Source organism: Cricetulus griseus, chromosome 5 (genome assembly GCF_003668045.3).
Source record: "Cricetulus griseus strain 17A/GY chromosome 5, alternate assembly CriGri-PICRH-1.0, whole genome shotgun sequence".
Lineage (NCBI taxonomy): Eukaryota > Metazoa > Chordata > Mammalia > Rodentia > Cricetidae > Cricetulus > Cricetulus griseus.
The window spans coordinates 113,963,706-113,982,357 of NC_048598.1; positions in this window are offsets into that span (position 1 = coordinate 113,963,706).

Sequence of the window (18,652 nt, forward strand, 5' to 3'; positions counted from 1 at the left end):
TTTGCACTAAAGGTTAATACCTCTATGTATCTATCAATGTATGTATGTATGTATGTATGTATGTATGCATTGCATATATGTAGGTATCCATCTAATCTATCTATGTTTTACTTCATTGTAGTCATAAATTTGTAAATTATGTTTTTTTTGTTTTTTTTTTTTTGAGACAAGGTTTCTCTGTGTAGCTTTGGAGCCTATCCTGGCACTCGCTCTGGAGACCAGGCTGGCCTCGAACTCACAGAAATCTGCCTGCCTCTGCCTCCCGAGAGCTGGGATTAAAGGTGTGTGCCACCAACACCTGGAGTAAATTATGTTTTATATTGTATTGTTTCTTTTAAATTTTCTGATGTGTAATTTCAGATCTAGAATATAGTTGGTCATGATGGTTGTTCTTGGTGATTAGAAAGTGATGTATACACTTCTGTTTTTGAATGCAGGGTCCAACAAATGATAGTTTGATTAAGTTGGTTGGCTGTGTGCCATCCTCTGCTGATTCTTTATTTCCTTATTTTGTGGCTCACCCATTCAGAAGAATAGGGAAGTATCTTACTAAAATTGTGTGTTTTCCTTATTCTTGGAGCTTTAAGTTTTCCTTGTGCATTTCAAAGCTCTGCTGTCAGATGCAGTCACATTTGGAGTTACACCTTGTAACTTATAATACCTTGTAAATACCCTTATATTTTTCAATAGTATCTTTTCTGAAGCATCTCTTACCTGCTTTTGTTACAGTCATCCCAACTTTCTCTCTCTCTCTCTCTCTCTCTCTCTCTCTCTCTCTCTCTCTCTCTCTCATCCTTCATCTTTCTTTCTCTTGTTTCTGATTCCCCCAACCATATTATACATTTCCTTATATATTTTTAGGTTAAGTGGATTCTATGGATTGATTATAAAAGGACCTTGGTTTTTAAAATTTAGTGCAATACTAATTGCTTTATAACTAAGATATCAGTTTTTGGCATTATTGAATTTAAATCTGTCCTATTAGTAGTAATTTTTACTTGTCTATATAGCCTTATGTTTCCTATCATCTTATTTTACTGAAGTTTTATCTACTAATAGGTTATTTGTTCTACAGTTTAAGAATTTTCAAGATGGCTAACATTTTAAACTATAAATCATGCACAATATACTTTAAATTTTCAGCAATTGAACTAATATGATATTTCATTACTTTACATATTATACAGGAATCTATAAATAATGTATTTGTCTTCCTTCTCTCCATTTTTTTCACATTTTATTTTGAAACAAGGCATCTTTAACTTTCCTAGACTGGCCTTGAACTCAGTCTGTTGCCCAGGTAGATTTTGATCTTATGATCTTCCTTCCTCAGCCTCCAAGCAGCTAGGATTACAGACCCATGCCATCAGACCTGCCTCTTTGTTTCATACTCCGTTCTCTCTTTCTTTCTCATTTGACTTTGTAATACAATGCATCACTTGCTCTTACTGGCCAGCTTTAGAATACACATCTTTCACACTCATCCCTATGCTTGTGTTGCAGTTGTTTTTTGGTGCCTGTATGTCCCTGTGTGTACATGCAGCTGGAGGGCAGATGACAACCTCTGTTATCTCTCTCTAGGCACTGTGTACCTCTTGAAACAGAGTATCTCACTGGCCTGGAGCTTCACCAAGTAGTCTAGGCTAGCTGTCCAGTGAGCTCCAGGTCGCGTCTCTTTGTGTCAACTGTGTAATGACAACTGCACACCACAATACCTGTCTTCTTACATGGGTTCTTGTGATTGAACTCAGGTCTCTATGCATACAAGGCCAAAACTTTACTACCTGGGCCATCCTCTATGTCCTGTGTACTATTTCTTCTATGTGTTCTCATTCCACACTCCCATTTGGCAAAAGGCCATGATGAGAAGGGCAACTCCTTGTCAACTGAAAACCAGGATTTTACAAGTCATCAGTTTCAAAGAATTGTTTGGCTCAGGAGAGAAAGCTCCAGCTGGTAAGTATGAGGAAACTTTCCAGGCATGGTTTTCTTTGCTTGTCATGACTCACCAGCTGGTGGTTGACCATTCCCTAAGGGTAGCATGGCTTTGGATAGTTGAGCTGTGGGGTAATAAGAAGAACAGGAAGTAATACAAAAATTTCAGTAAAATCCCTGAGTCGTGTATTTATATTTACTGCTATGAGCCTTAGAGTATAGCTTTCCAAATGAACTTATAGTGTGTGTGTGTGTGTGTGTGTGTGTGTGTGTGTTGGATCTGAAATGTATTATGTATTACTCAGAGGGCAAGTCACTTCAGTTAAAGCAACAAAATTGTATCCCCATGTAATCTCCATGTGTCATAGAAAACAATTGAAAACAAGCTTGAAAATATCTAGGTGAACTCCAATATTTATTGCTTTTAGCTAGCAAAAAATTTCACAGAACTCATAGAAACATTTAAATGATTATTGTAAGAGGAAAAAGTAAAAAAAAAAATAGAGAACTATCCCAGGCAATTCAAACTAATACTATCAGATACAAGAGGAACAGACAATGATAATAAAATTGAAAGAGGAAGAATTATTAGTTTTTTGGATAAGCACCAGTATATCCAGCTGATAACCACAAGCACCTGAGAGTCTGTCTGTAGCTCAGAGAACATTCACCCAGCATGCACAGGACCCTGGGTTCAGCACTTAAAAAAGCAAATTTCAAATTTGGGCAAAATGCAAAACAAAAAGGCATTCACCTAGGTCAACCAAAAACACCCATTTTAATATTTAGAGAAATACATGTAAACACATGGGCAGAATTAATAGTTAATAATGAGTTGAATCTTATTTGTGGTATCAATGACAAGGATACACTCTAGACTCAGAGAAGAGACATGATTTAACATTCTCATGCCCAGATGATCTGCTGTTCGCTTGTGTGGCAACGCGGACATTCTGGGAGGTATCAGGCTCAAAGACTTTTAAAATTCAAGTACTATTTGGTTGTCCAGTCTCTAAAGATAAGTCTGTGTTCTGGAAAGGAAATCGAATAACACAACCGTCTTCTCATTTTGTGCTATTCCAGGGTTGAGTCAACAGAATCTCACCAACAGAGTAGGAGCTTGCACAGGCCTAGGGAAAACACACCTAACCTCATTTCTTTGCTTTTTGACTTTTTGTTTTGTTTTGAGACAGAGTTCCTCTGTGTACCCCTGGAAGTTGTGGAATTCACTCTGTAAACCAGACTGGCCTTAAACTCAGAGCTCTGCCTGCCTCTGCTTCCTGAGTTGGGGAATTAAAAGCATGCACCACCCCACCAGGTATCACCTTTAATGTTAGTGTAGAGATTCTAAATTTTCAATTATAATTCATTGGAATTTGAAAATTAGCATTGCATTTTAACCTAACACGTAGTACATGGAAATATTTTAAAAGACTGAATCAATGAGCAAATGCGTCTATTTTTACAATGCAAGGATAGTTTATCACTAAGAAATAATTAATGTGTAAATCCAAGAAGAAAAAAATATTATTTTCTTAGCAGATGTGGAATTTTACTTTATAAGATGCAGTCTCTCTCTCTTCAAAAAAATAAATCTTAGTAACTTTCCACAAGGGAAAGCTGCCTCATCATGTGAAAATTATTAGTTAAATCAATATTATGCTTAATGATTAAATGTAGGACAAATATCATCACATTTATGAATAAGGCAATGCATATGTTTTATTATTTAGTGTTGATTTTAAAATTCTAGCGATACAATAATATAAAAACATCAATGAGTTATAAGTATTCTAATGGCAGAAACACAATTGTCAATACATGCATATTGTTTAGAAAATGAAAGAGAATCCACTTAACAGTGTTTAGAACTCACATAAAGATGAAATGTACTAGCTCATTGACACTTAAATACATGGGAGTAAGCTGGTTTTATGTAGGAACATATTTAAACAATAGGATAATACAATAGCAATCAGTTTATTTATTAATAATAAAAATTGAAAATACCCATGAATGATATTATTGAGATATAGCTATGGGGGAAATTGTTCATAATATTTATTTGAAGTTTATAGGACCCATATCTTTATAGTGTGACTTTTTTTTTTCGAGACAGAGTTTCTCTGTGAATTTGGAGGCTGTCCTGGAACTAGCTCTTGTAGACCAGGCTGGTCTAGAACTCACAGGGATCCGCTGGCCTCTACCTCCCGAGTGCTGGAATTAAAGGCTTGTGCCACCACTGCCTGGCCATATAGTGTGATTTTTAAATGTTAGCTTATATATGAAATGACTGTACAACACCAACTATAGGTTATTAGGGTTATTTTTATTATAAAGCTCATAGTGAGTTATTATTTATATGTGTATGTATATTCACACACATATGTATACATGTATGTACATATGTATGTATATGAATATTTGAGGAAAAAATCTCATAGTGGAAGTATATTGTGACCTTGAACTTATTTCTCTAGCCTCTATCTTCTGGCTGTGTATATTTTTTTCCTCAGCACTAATTATAATTTAATTTTTTCAGGGAAAATTTAAAAGTACATTTTAAAATGCACTTAATATTCTTAGCTTTATTTACATGAAACTTTTAGTAGTTAGAATGGTGTTGGCAGAGTGTCATCTGCAGCCTTCTCAGCCGACTCCATCTGAGACATTTGTTTAACATTCTGGCTCCTGGATATCCTGTGATGCTCATTGCTCATTGTATCATAGTGTCTTGATGAGAAACCAAGAACTCATATTTTAAACAAACACTATGGATGAGTCTTTTGTAAACGAATATTTGAGGACAAGTATGTAAAGGGCTTTGTTCAACTTGCATACAAAGATGGTGTTTTGTAGAGCAGAGAGTATGAAAAGCTGTAGTATCTATCTGTGTTTCTATTCTTTTGGAGGGATGGATTCAAATGCAAAATTTTGAGCAGCCAGAAAAAGGTTGCTAGAACAGAATACTTGAGACTGAGTAATTTAGGAAGGAAAAAAAAAAGAGTATTTGGGTTCATTATTCATGGCATCTTATTAGCTTCTGGTGAGGGCCTCATATTTCTTCAACCCCTGGTGGGCAGTGGAAGACAGTGTGGCTCTACACAGCTGTCTGCTTTTCTCAGAAGTAAGCCAGTGCCATGATAACTAATCAAATCTCCTAAAATGGAGGAAGGATCCAGTCATCGCATCTTTTCTGCTTCTGATCTTAGTTGGTGATGACTCCCCTCTTTTAATATGTGGTTAGACGTGGCCTTCCTGAATAACCTAAATCTTCTTACCTGAGCCCCATAATACTGCACTACCAAACAAATATTGGTATAAGGTGGTAGACACAAAACATATCCAAATCATGACAAAGATAAAGTCAGTTTCCATAGTGTCTTAGTTAGGGTTACTATTGCTGTTATGAAACAACATGAGTAAAGAAACTTGGTGAAGAAAGGATTTATTTCACTCACAGTTTCATTTCAGCCTGGAGTCAGAAGCTGATGCAGAGGCCATGGAATGATGCTGCTTACTGGCTTGCTCTCCATAGCTTGGTCAGCTTGCTTTCTTGTAGAGCCAGGATTACCAGTCCTGGATGGCACCACTAACAATGGGCTGGCCCTTCCTCATCAAATGCAAATTGAGAAAATGCTCTACAAGCTTGCATATCACCCAATCTTATGGAGATACTGTTTTTTTAACTGAGACTCCCTCCTCTCAGATGACTTCATCTGTGGCAATTTGACTTAAATCTAGCCAGTACATATGGCCGAACCACTGCTTTACATACCAGGTAGAGCAAATATTCTCCGACTGGCTTGTGAGTAGGGGGCAAGTTCTCCCTGCTCTGTTGACTTACATCATTTGGTAGAAACTCTAAATGGCAGGATCTGTGGCAGGGGACTGCCTGTCAAATTCTCTTTTGTGTCTCTAGCACCTAGCACAGTTTCTGTAATATTATTTACACACTGTCATTATTTGTTTAAGGAACAATTACATGCTAACATAGTGTCTGCCAGACATGTAGAAAACCCTGGTGCTCTATGGAAATCACCTGAGAGTCGGGCCTTGCTTGTTTCTCTCTCCCACACTGTACCACTTTCTCATAATAACTGGTAATGAACCTGGATTTCCAAGAATCCAGAGGGCTTTATTTATAGGAAACTGTAGTGCCCCCTTATCTTTGAGACATCCAGGATATTGTTGGAACTTGAGCTTTTCAGTAGATTTGGTTGTGGTACCTAAGAATATTTGAGGTCATTACCTGAAAAGCAAAGATGAACAAACCCTTTGTTTCCAATAGCATGTCTATTTCTGCATTAAGAGAAGAGTGTGCCTGTCCTTTGGTGTGAATGCATGCTAAACACACATGCTTTGAAGGTGCAATTATATACCTTGTGAAGTTGACTTACCAATTGGAAAATACCTTGTGTTAATTCCTTGTTACTGGTATAACAAGTTACCAGACATTCTGGCACTCAAAATTTCCACCTGCAGGTTAGAAATTTGACACAGATGTTAGATTTGAGTCCAGATGCTGGGCTGGCTACATTCCCTTTTAGAACTTCGAGGGCATTATGGTTTTCCTTTCCCTTCTGGAGAGTTTCTGAAGACTGCCAGCATTCCTTAACTCTTGAGCTCTTCTGTTTCAAAGCCAACAGCATTGTACCTTTCAGACCCTTCCCATAATCACGTCTTCCTCTGATACTAATCTCAGTTTGGATAAGTTCTTCTAATTTAATACCATGTGGTTAGATGGAGGTCTACCTGAATAACTCCAGATCCTCACATGGTTGAGTGGTCACAGAGGTCAATCACATCTGCTAATTCCATTCTGCCACATAAAGAAACATATTCACAGGGCCCAGGAACAGGGTGCAGATAAATATTCTGAATCATTATTCCACTTACTTCAGACCTCAGAGGATACCTGTATTTTAGAAATGTTTGAGGCAGTAGGTGAGAGGCAGAAATGTTTCTTGTTCATTACAGAGAATCTTTGTCTGGTAGCTAAATTCTGTTCACATTGCTAATGCCAGAGGTTGCAGAGATCAAACTACACAGATCAGAGAAGGCACCAAAGTTTTGTTCATCAACATGATGCTTCATTTGACTGAAAAAAGCTAAACTGAGATTCTGTTCACCAGGTAAGGATCTGGAAGAAACAATTCATTTCTTGTCATTTAGTAAGCCCTTTTCTTCAGTTATTTGCCACCCCTCACCTATTACAGTCATGGAAGGTTAGTTGATGTGACTTGGGGTTTATTGACAGTAAGTGGAGATTCCAGTCTTGAGATTTTCGAGTTAGAGGTTAGAGCTAATTCACTCCCAGATGTATCTCTTTTGAACATAAGCCAAGACAAGAAGCCATACTTCAATATTATTGAGGCACATTAGTGATCAAACATACAAGACTCCAGTAAGTTTGCTAGAATTTAATTAGGGCATGGAAAGAAGGAGGGGGAGGGGACCTGCTCATGCATTTGCTCACCGTGTGTCAGTATCTGCAGAGGACCATTAATAATGTGAGAAGATTGTGACCTATATTTGTCCCCGAGTATGTAAATAATAAAGTCCCTCTGCCAAAACTCAAAAACTGTTTATAGCCTGTAAGAATTTCATGGGAACTATTTTTTATCCTGTAGTTTCTCTGTATCATGTGTAAACACCACATGGAGAAGATTATGTACTCATCCAGTTTTCAAGAGATGCAGCATTTTTAAAATTGATATGTTGTCAATGACCTTCATGACTGCAAAGATATGCTAATGCAGAGGGGGGCATGAGCCTAAGTATTTTGAGCTCCTTTTAAAAAATATAAATGTGGTGAGTATAGAAATGAATTCCCATATGTATGTGAGATGTGTATGCATGTGTGTGTGTGTGTGTGTGTGTGTATGGTGTGTGTGTGTGTGTGTGTGTGTGTGTGTGTGTACTCACATTTGCCTGTGAGAATCTGTTGAATATTTTGCCAATAGGCACTATGAGTCACTGAGAATATTCATTTATTTTCTGGAAATATTTAGTCAAGGGCAACAGCTCTTGGCATGGCTACCTACTAGCCTGTGATACCAGTTAATAGAGGAGCAGTGATTAGACTTGGGAACATCAAAAAATAGGAAGGACTCCTGAATGCTTTTGCTGTTTGGTAGGCTTATGGTTCTGGGTCTCTACTTACTGACATTGGGAGTGGAAGGCAATACTTTGATGATGTTGAGTGAATCTTAAGATAAGAAGGTCCCAATTTACCTCCCGATACTGTCCATGCTCTGAAAAAGCCATAGAGTCTCCAGTCTAAATGCTTCATCTTCTCATCTATAAAACAAGAATAAAATAATACTTGTTTCTCAGGACCATTGAATTAAAACCTATTTGGTCTATGGGGAATACCCAGAAGATTATCTGTCATTAGTGACACACTGTGGAAGTTACTACACAACTATACTTATTTGAAGATTAAATATTCTGCAGGTCAAATATTTTTATAAAGAATTGTGCAAACAACATTTTGGCCAACTTGAAAATGAGCTTTGGAAAGCTGTGTATATGAGAGAAGCTATCAGAAATGATGTGAATGGTTAAACAACATTTCTTTTTTTCTTTGTGTATTCATCTCCCTTTCTTTCAGATGGCTGGCTACCCCTGAATCTCCTTGGTACTTCCCCACTGAGCTATGGAATCATAGGCACGTGCCTCTTCCTTTCCACAGGGCAGAGACTAGGGAAACCTGTCTTAAGCAATACACATAAGCACCCCAAACAAAATGTATTCCCTAAGGGGCAATATTTCAATATGATATTATAAAATGAAAATAAATGCAAAATATCTAATGAATAAGATATGAAAAGGGATAACTTTTACTTATTTTTCTTCTGGTTCATTCTTTAATGCTTCTTGGCATGATACTGAATAATATACCATCCATGTAAAACTTCAAATTTTCCAGAAATACTGAGTAATAATAATGGTTAGCACTGATATAACTGTGTTTACCAATGTATTTTGAGTAATGTAACCTAAGTAATGTAAAACCAACCATTTATTTATCACTAACTTGAGGGCCAGTAACTCACACTAGCTAGTGTTCAGTTCATTAAATTTCATCATAGATCATCTGACCTTAAGCTTGTCAGCCCATTTTTACAACTTCTTTATCTATGTCCATCTTAGGATTCTATTCAGATATTATTAAGCCTTTTCTCTGTTCATGCTTTATTTTCAGTGTTTCCTCTTTGCTCTGTCTTAGATTCACTGGTTTTTCACAGTGGATTCTGTTATCAATCTCATACAGCTCCTCCCATGTTATATGGGATTTCATTGGTCAGTTTCCTACAGTTCACTTCTGTCTTCATCATACTTAAATCTTTTCTTCCCATTTTGAATATTTTCAATAGAGTTTTGCAGTGGTTTCAATGTCCTCATCTGTAATTTAAATTTTTTATGTGTATAGGTGTTTTTCTTGCATGTAAGCCTGCACCATGTATATGCCTGATGCCCACAGAGGCAAGAAGAGGCTGGAGTTATAGATGGGTTTGAACCACCATTAAGGTTACAGGAATTGAACCCCAGTCCTGTGGAAGAGCAGTGAATACTCTTAACATCTGAATAATCTCTCCTGTCCTTATCATTCCATTTCTGAGTCTGTTCCTAGTGCTGATTTTTCCCCTTTAAAAATGGTCATAGTTTGCCATTTTTAAATGGATACCTGTACTGTGTACTTTCTTTCTTGAACATTAATTTTTTTTTAAATAGCGTTTATTTTTTTCCTGGTTTGTAGTTAAATTATTCGGCATTGGTTGAACTTTTTGAGAGATGGTTTTCTAGGTCATTTTATAGCAGAATAAGGGAAGCTTTTAGTTTAAGAGTGGCTTTAAAATTGAGAGCATGGGAAGAGGGGGGAGGCAGCTAGGAGAATGAGAAGGGAATAAGAGGAGGGATGCAGAGGACATGAGGGAGCAGAAAGGTTGAGTCAGGGGAAGAATAGAAGATAACAAGATAAGAGATATCATAATAGAGGGAGACATTTTAGGTTCACAAAGAAATCAGTCACTAGGGAAATGTCTGGAGATCTACAAAGAAGACACCAGCTAACAATCTAAGCAACAGAGGAGAGGCTACCTTAAATGCCCTCCCCTGATAATGAGATTGATGATTCCCTTATATGCCACCCAATAGCCCTCATCCAGCAGCTGGTGGAAGTAGAAGCCGACACCCACAACTTACCACTAAACTGAGCTGGAATCCAGTTGCAGAGAAGGACCAGTGAAGAGCAAAGGGGTCCAGACCAGGCTGGTGAAACCCACAGAAACAACTGACCTGAACATCGGGGAACTCTTGCTCCCCAGACTGATAGCTGGAATACCAGCATGGGACTGATACAGACCCCAGGAACATGGATTTCATTGAGGGAACCTTGGAAATCTACAGGACCTCCTGTAGTAGTTCAGTACTTATCCCTAGCATAGGTGTGGACTTTGGGAGTCCATTGCACATAGAGGAATACTCCCTGAGCCAAGACACATGGGGGGTGGGTCTAGGCCCTATCCCAAAGGATATGATAGACTCTGATGACAGCCTATGGAAGCCTCACCATCCAGGGGGAGCAGAAAGGATATGTGATAGGTAGGGTTTTAGTTGGGGGGGGTAGTAGGGGAGGCTGGGAGTGAGAGGGAACTGGGATTGTCATGTGAAACAATCTTGTTTCTAATTCAAATTTAAAAAATCTGAAAAAAAGTCAATAAATATGAAACTGTTTTGCCAGAAAAAAAAAAAAGAGTGGCTTTAGTCCAGGTTCAAGGTCACTGTTCCACTTGGATACAGTCCATTTCTCAGTGCATCAAGATATCTTTCCAAACACTAAAGTTTGAACAAAACTCTCCTGAAGCCCACATGGGCTTCAGGACTTGCCAGTCTTCACTTTCTCTTGACTTTGAGAAGTTTCTCCTAATACATGCCCATCATTGCTCAGGCCAGCTCTCAAGGATTCCCACTCTACAGATCTCTGGAGGCTTTATGCAATCTTCTAGCATGTTGTGTCCTCACTCATTCTAGTTGCTCATTTGGTGATCAACAAATTACATACAGAAAATTAGAAGGTTAGAGGACAGTGTGTGACTCAGAAGACTGTGCAATCACCTTTTCAAATGAAATCTGGAAGAATTTCTTGGCCATTTCCTGTCTTCAACATTTCACCCCCCTTTCTAGTGCATGAGGTCATGTGACACTGTTCTATAAGTCATCCCTGCTCTATTCAAACATTATCAGTCCTTTTCTCTACCCATGCTTTATTCATACTTACTTGCCCTTGACTTCCGTAGTCTGTCTCCTGTCTTTAGAATGACCTCTGGCTATATGGATTTTTTTTTTTAAGTACATAGTACAGGTATCCATTTAAAATGGCAAACTATGACCATTTTTTAAAGGGAAAAAAATCAACACTAGCAACAGACTCAGAAGTGGACTTTGCATCCTGGAAACTCTCCAGGCATATGCCGGTTCTACCCTTTTCTTCTCAGCATTGCCACTTGCCAACTCTTCATACGTTATCTTTTCCTCTCTCTTTTTATTTAAAGTAGAGAGATCTGGTCTGACATTGGCATCCCCTTAAGAATAGTATCTTTTAAAGATTTAGGTCACACAGAGTAAGGGATTACCATCCTACAATCAACACTGCCAGAGAAACTAGTAAACAAGGAAGACCCTAAAAGAGAAAAACATTGTCCCCTGGAGATGGGGGAAGGGTCACCAACCCCTGAGCAAATTGAGAACATGGGAAGAGGGGAGGGAGAGAGGGAGAGTGAGAAGAGAAGAAAAGGAAGGATGCAGAGGTCATGAGGAAGCAGAAATTTTGAGTCAGGTGTAGATTAGAAGAAAGGACATATGATAGGTAGGATTTTAGTTGGTGGGGGGTGGTAGAGGAGGAAGGGAGGGAGAAGGGAACTGGGATCATCATGTAATTCAATCTTGTTTGTAATTCAAATATATATTTAAAAAACTAAAAAAAAAAAGATTTAGGTCACTGTGTGTATGATGCAATCTTCACTACAACCCTTCCATTCTCACACATTAACAAACATAGGCCCAGACAGAGAAATTAAATCATGCTGAGCAATGAAATGGCACAGAAGCCAGAGGCATGGGGAGGAGCAGAAACCTGGATACAAATATTTCTTCACTGGTGCACTCATGACCTCTGTGTACTTCTGTTTCAACATTTATAATGTGATTACGATATAATTCATGGAGCTGTTCTATAAACCACAGGCAGGGTAGTAACTACCAGGTGCTCAGATCAGTTTGTAACAACTACTTAGTTCTCCAGGACTGTCAGTATAATCCCCAAAGTCACATGTTGTGGTGGTGAAGGCCAAGAGAGGTTCTCCAGCTCTAAACTCATAATTTCCACTTGTTTTAAGAATCAAGGTTCCAAACAAGCTAAAGACTGAGCAATATGGCAACAAATAGAAAGTTCTGATAGTCTTTCAATTTGAATGCATTAATGGAGATTCTAGAATATTAAAAATATCATTATAATGCTGTAAACTGAACCTCTCCTTCCCAAGTCAGTTTAGGAGAAGGGACTTAGGTTTTGGAAGGTCACATAAATTCTGAGGCTAAAATTGATATGTCCAGATATCTCTGGCACCTTAACAGAGGCCAGTTTTTTTTTTTTTAACAACATTGCAAGTAAATGCCCTGGGTATATATTCTTTCTCCTTTATATCCCAAATCACGGTTTTGTCTTATTCTTATACTATATCATTAAAATCAAATTCACATCCCATATGACTGCTTGAGATGACATCATTGACTGAATCATGATGCTTACAAAGGCTGCACTACTCATTTGTAATTTTTTTTTGGTTTTTTGAGACAGGGTTTCTCTGTGGCTTTGGAGGCTGTCCTGAAACTAGCTCTTGTAGACCAGGGTTGTCTTGAACTCACAGAGATCCACCTGTCTCTGCCTCCCAAGTGCTGGGATTAAAGGCTTGCAGCACCAACGCCCGACTTTTTTTTTTCATTTGTAATTTTCATTCAGTGTGTGTGTGTGTGTGTGTGTGTGTGTGTGTGTGTGTGTGTGTGCATGTGTGTGTGTGACAAGCATGTAAAGATGTAAATATGTGATGCACATGCAGAAGTCAGAGGAGAAGATTGGTTCTTCCTCTATTGCTGTCTACCTTATTATCCTGATACAGAATCCAGAGTGTCTCACTGAAATGGAAGCTTTCCATCTTGGCTTGGCTCACTGGCCAATGAGCTGCTGAGATCCACTTAACTCCCAACCATGTTCCAGTTCCATTTATGGACATCCATGCTTGGCTTTTCACATGGGTGCTGAAGATGTGAGCTTAGCTCTCTTACTCACTGTGCATTCTCCCTAACCCTACTGTATGGATAACCAATGAATTATTCATTTCTTTCAGGTGGTCATAATCCTTAGACACTTTAACAATGTAGTAAAAAAGGCATTGGCTCTTTTATTTTAATTAAATGTATTCATTTATTTTATATCCTCACTGCAGTTTCTCCTCAATCCCGTCTTTCCATTCCTTCCACCATCCCTCCTCTGTTTCTGTTCAGAAAGGGGCAGGTATCCTATGGGTGTCAACAAAACACTAGGCTCTTCTTCATGAAGAAAAGTAAGGAAAAGACAGAAATAAACTTTACCTTAACTTTCATTTTCTTTTTTTATGACTTTCCTGTCTTCCTTCATTTATTTTTTCTTGTTTTTTTGAGATGAGGTTTCTCTGTACAGCTCTGGCTATCCTAGAACTCACTTTGTAGACCAGACTGACCTTGAGCTCAGAGAGCTCTGTCTGCTTCTGCCTCCGAAGTGCTGGGTTTAAGGGCTTGCACCACAACAACATTTTTTTTTTTGAGACAGGGTTTCTCTGTGGCTTTGGAGCCTATCCTGGAACTAGCTCTTGTAGACCAGGTTGGTCTCGAACTCACAGAGATCCACCTGCCTCTACCTCCTGAGTGCTGGGATTAAAGGCGTGTACCACCAATGCCTGGCTGATTTAACATTCTTAAAATGACCTAGTGTACAAAAATTAAAACATCTGTATAATCCCAGGTGCTGAAGGAAGAAAGCCAGTGGAGGACCACAGAACTCCATCCCCACCATTCATTTCTGACTAGGCTGGCTACATTGCTGAGCTCCTAAATAACTATCTGCTCTTTTCTTACCAATGTGGTCATTTTATTCTCAGAATTTGTGTTGAAGTGACTTTCCCAACAAAAGGATAATTCCGCTAAGTCCATCCTCTCTCAATCTCCCCCCCTCTCTCTAATCTAGGGTCACTTCAGGTCTTTATGGGTTTAATTTTCTTTTAATTTCTTCATTTCTTTTGTGTCTCTGTCACTTCCCTTTGTGATTCTATCTGGATGGAATTTCTTCCTTTTAATTATAAGTCACCAGTGTTCTTCACATCCTGCTCCACAAGAGATGAGGAGCAGCTGGCTCTTCCATGAGGTAGGGAGGCAATGGGAAGGAAGGTTTACCCCCTCCCCAGTGCTGAGAAGCCATGTCAGGAATGCAACATGTTTAAATGTGAGGTCCACTGTTTGTTTATCTGTGCTTGCAGGCCTGACCTTAGCTAACTGAAACCTGATGAAAAAGAGGCAAGACTCACATCCTATCCACTCATTTTTGTTTTCTTGGCCCGCCGAGTACATTTCCCCAACTCTCTGGCATTTCATTTGAAAATTAATTTGGAGCAAGTTTTCTTTTGCATATCTAAAAACAAATGCATCAGAGGCTCTTGGGATTTTGCAAGCGCAGCTTTTCCAAATGGTTAACTTGGTGCAGAAATTTTGAGATTTTGTAACCATTTTCCTTCAGGAATGGTGGAACTTATGGGTCTTTTAAATAACCTTAAGTCAAAGATGACAAAGAATGACAATGAGAGTGGACAATGAGAGCATCTTCTATTGGGGTTAAGACAGTTACTGTATAGGCTTGAATCGCTATGATGTTCTCATTGGATACTTTTAATTCCTTGGTGACCAAACCCAAATGAAGTAACAATCCAGATGCTAGTCTGTGCTTGTGAAGATAGAGGCAGCAAGCTCCAAGTGAAATGTCAAGTTATATTATGTCACCCTCCTCCATCCTGAGAACATTGGATGTTGTGGTCATTTTGCCTTTCTTACTGATGAGTTTCTTCAAACATTTCTAGCAGAAACCTTTAAATGGTAAATAGTAGATACAATCAGGAAAGCATGGTTAAAATCTGGGTATATTGTGCTTCCATGGCTTCCTATAGGATACATGTTGGGTTTATAATTGGGAATAAGTCCCTCACCCCACAAAAGTCCCTCACCCCACAAAAGGAAAATCTGTGTAGTTACAAGTCTGGATTAGACTTAGAAAGTTGCCATATTCATTCTAAAGAAGTATGTGTTCATTCCCTTATTGATATTTTCTGTGTACCATCAAGGAGTGTCTCCAGCAACCATCCATAATGAAGTTAGCACATCAGAATGTGTGTAGACCTTAAACACACACACACACACACACACACACACACACACACACACACACACACACACTGGTGTCTGAATTCTGCCTAGGAACCACTGAAGACAAGCAGCTCTAGGGATTGATCTTTTGTCTTAAGCTTCATTTTATACATAATTATTTTTACACTGTACATGTTTATATAGACATGCATGTGTCATGGAGTATGTATAGAAGTCTAAGTATGAGACAACTTAGACTCTATTTTTTTATTTCCACCATATAGGTTTCATGGATCAAACTCAGGCCATCAGTCTTGGCAGCAAGTTCTTTTATCCACTCTGCCATCTTGCTGGCCCTGAACTTCATTTTTAGTTCTTTAGGTGATCACGAGAAACACCCAGGATTGAGAGGCATAGAATATGTAAGAAGTTTTTAGCTTTCATTTTAACAGCTTCAATATTCATAGTTTAGGGAATCATCAGAATAATATATCAAATTGTCCAAAAAGATAAAAAACCCACCCTAGAATTTTCCAATAGATTTTAAGATAGAATTCAAATTTATGACCATTTGTCTTTGAAGCTCTCTTTTATGCTTATTTTCTGTCCTCTTTTCCTTGTACTCTCCCTAACTGTTTCCCTTAGTCTGTTTCTTGTCATCTGCTTGTTTTCCTTCCCCTTTACACCATATTCTAAAAAATGAAGAGAAGAGCACACAGGTCTCACCAAGTTCTTACCAACAATGATGAACCTATTCTTCTTGGAGACATTTTAACTTGGAGAGGTTTTCACACTCACTGAGTTGACTTGGTTTGGTGTCTCTGGACTAATGGAAATATTTATATCTTTTTGAAATGTATCCTTTTAAAGAATGTCCTGGGATTTGCCTGGGAATATGAAAACCTGATGTCCCTGTTTCCATTTCCAGATCCAGACATGACCCCATGCTCCGAAGCATCTGCTTGTAGTTTTATGTTTCCTTGATTTGAATGTCCACCTTCCTGAAGCAGGGTCCAGAGTAGCTCCACCAACAGCAACATGAGATGCAGGTAATTAGCACAGTGGCTCCGCTTAAGAACTGGCAGGATTTACAAACCTTTCTTCCTGGAATATTGAGAACCTGGGTAATACCCCAGGCTTGGGTCATATCAAGGCCTCCCATCTACCATCACCAGTCCAGGTGCATCTAAAATCTCAGATTGCCCACATAACATTGCTTCATTTCTCTGCTTTCTCTGCTGATGCACATTTTCTCAAGGTTAGGTGTGGAAAGCAGAGGCTATGTGTAGATATGCAAAAAGATAAAATAATGTAATAGTTGATATAGTTGATATGAAGGCTTATTCTATCAAACTAAAAAAGGCATGCAGTTTTAAATTCAGGCCTCATATGAAATTTTAAAGAATTTTTGAGTAGAGTTTAGAGTAAGATGGATGATGATATGTTTCCAGTTGGTTCCCGGTCCCACTACATGGCTCTCTAGGATGGAGTCAGTACTAGTTGCTGGGTTCTATTTCCTCTCTTAAACTCAAGGTGCCAAAAATAGTGAAGTGAAGAGAGACAGACAGGTTGCAGAGAGAAGGGGTGACTACACTGTGATCAGAGGAATGGCCAGGAACAGAACAGGCTGTGCTGATGGAGTCAGAAGTGTGGCATGGAAGCCTAGAGCTGAAATCCTACACCAGCCCCCTGGAGTCCTTCCATCTCCTGAGGGAATGGACAGGTGCACTGCGGATTTTGGCACAGTCTCTGTAATGGAAAGAGAACTCTCAATGACAAAGATAAGCAGCTAGGCAGTCTGCTAGAACCAGAACCCATCAGAGCAGTGGTCCTCAACCTTCTTAATACTGAGACCCTTTAGTACAGTTCTCCATGTTGTGATGATCCCCCACCCATAAAATGATTTCATTGCTATTACATAACTGTAATTTTACTACTGTTATGAACAGACATGTAAATATGTGATATGGAACTCCCACGAAAAGGATTTTCAAACCCTGAGGGGGCCGTGACTCACAGGTTGAAAGCCTCTGCCTCAGACCCTTAGTCATGGAATTCCCTACATATGGAATAAATGATCCCCAAAATATTAGAGAGGAAGTTGCATGTCGAAGGTGTAGGCCAGGACTCTTAGACAGGGATGCACTCAAGGGGTGAAGTCCTCACACAGAAGGAAGAACACAGCACCTTTATTGTTTGGATTGCTCAGAGGAGTAGCCCTGTCCCCACCTCCTGAGATTTCTACAAAAGACAATAGAGAATGAGGTGAGGCGGAGAAACCATATTCTTCCAAAATAGGAAGAAATAATGACTGAGCTTATAATACCTTGTATTTCATATTTAAATTTTCATTAATTTTAGTTACACTTTCTTGCCTCAATTGTTTGCACTTGTACCTTACTCGAACAGGATTTTGTAACTATTTCTCTTTCTGCACCTATTTATAATATGTTTCTAGGGCTCTTCATATCTCTAACTCACACGCTTTCTCTCTCATTCATGTTTTATTAACCTTTCCCCATTTCTTAGTCCTGCCCCACCTTACCATACAATTATTATTACCCTTAGCACTAAACAATTAGAGGTTATCTTTTCCCCAATCATTATTTCTGTATCACCATTTCTGTACCTTATTGAATTCATATGTGGAGTTCAAAGGTATCTTTATTGTCAAATCATTGTACCTATTGCAATAGTCAGCTTCCCCACTAAATAGAACTGGCAATCATAACCAAGTAGATACAAATAATCAGGAAGAATTCACATAAGATAAAGCAAACAATTGAAAAAAATGTAGGGGCATTAAAAGTAAAACAATAGGATACATCCATCTCAACATAGGCACAAAACACAAGAAGAAAACACAAGTATGAAAAACAGATCACTGGGATATTTGAACAAGCTTGCAACTTTTTTAATACTAGAAAACAAAGACAGTGAACTAGCAAAAATGCTTGAGAGGGATTCCAGGATCTCACTTTTTTTTTTTTTATAAAAAGGTTCAATGGACTCATAGAGGACTCAAACAAATGTATGGAATAAAAAAAAATTCAGCTCAGCAACCAGAAAAGAAAGTTAACAAAGTGGTTAAAATTATCATCATTGGAAAAGCAAATATCAAGAGGAAAAACTCATCATTGAACCTGAGACTGAAAATGAGTCAAATAGAAGTGCTGGGAATGAGAGAGTCACATGATCAAATAGAAACATCAAAAATCACCATCACTAGTAAGTGCAAGCTTAGAAATAAATTCCAGGGTAGAAG